This window comes from Octopus sinensis, linkage group LG8 (genome assembly GCF_006345805.1).
Source record: "Octopus sinensis linkage group LG8, ASM634580v1, whole genome shotgun sequence".
Taxonomy (NCBI): Eukaryota; Metazoa; Mollusca; class Cephalopoda; order Octopoda; family Octopodidae; genus Octopus; species Octopus sinensis.
The window spans coordinates 73,248,765-73,249,746 of record NC_043004.1 but is presented as its reverse complement, the minus strand read 5'-3'; positions in this window follow the sequence as shown (position 1 = coordinate 73,249,746).

Sequence of the window (982 nt, the reverse complement as noted above, 5' to 3'; positions counted from 1 at the left end):
GTTGTATTGATGTACTTTTCTACGCTGAATCTCAGGAGATAATTCACTTTTTCCAGAAATTTAAAAGAAAAAAAAAAAATGTTGCAGAGGTTTGATAATTTTTACGCGGTCAGAAAACAGGAGTTGAAAGATGTCATTTTCAGCGTGATTGCACGTGTTGTCAACTGTAAACGAATGAAATATTGGCGGAACTTTGCTTTACGCACGCTGTATAACCTCTCATAACTCTTTATTTTTGGGAATTATCAAAAAGTTTTTGCGAATTTGTGTTCTATGCACGGGAATTCATAGGATTATGCAACCCAACCCCACCAAAAAAATTTGGTGCGTGATTTAAGGCCTGTTTTGCTATTATATTTCGTACATCTCAATGTATACAGTGAGTTTCTTTGCCCTGGGTGTTGGAAAAACACTCTGAAAGAAATGGAAACAAAATTGAAAGACGATAATAATAATAATAATAATAATAATAATAACAATAATAATATTATTAATAATAATAATAATAATAATAATAATAATAATAATAATAATAATAATGATCCTTTCTACTGAAGGCACAGGGCCTGAAATTTGTTAGGAGGGGACTCGTCGATTACATCGACCCTAGTACGCAACTGGTACTTAATTTATCGACCCCGAAAGGATGAAAGGCAAAGTTGACCTCGGGCGAAATACTGCTAAGCATTTAGTCCAGCGTGCTAACGAAGTAATAATAATAATAATAATAATAATAATAATAATAATAATAATAATAATAACAACATACGAACTTGCATATCTATCTATCTATCTATCCAACACCCCCCCCCACACAAATTAACGCATGAATTATGGTTTCTTCTTCCCTTTCCACTACGACAGTCTTGGAGATACTTCAAGTTCATTGGGTACCGTCTTTCCTGCTCCAACTTAGCCATAACAAAAATACATATTGTTTTTTTAATTATTCAAAAGCAGCAGATCCCACAGTCTGCTGGCA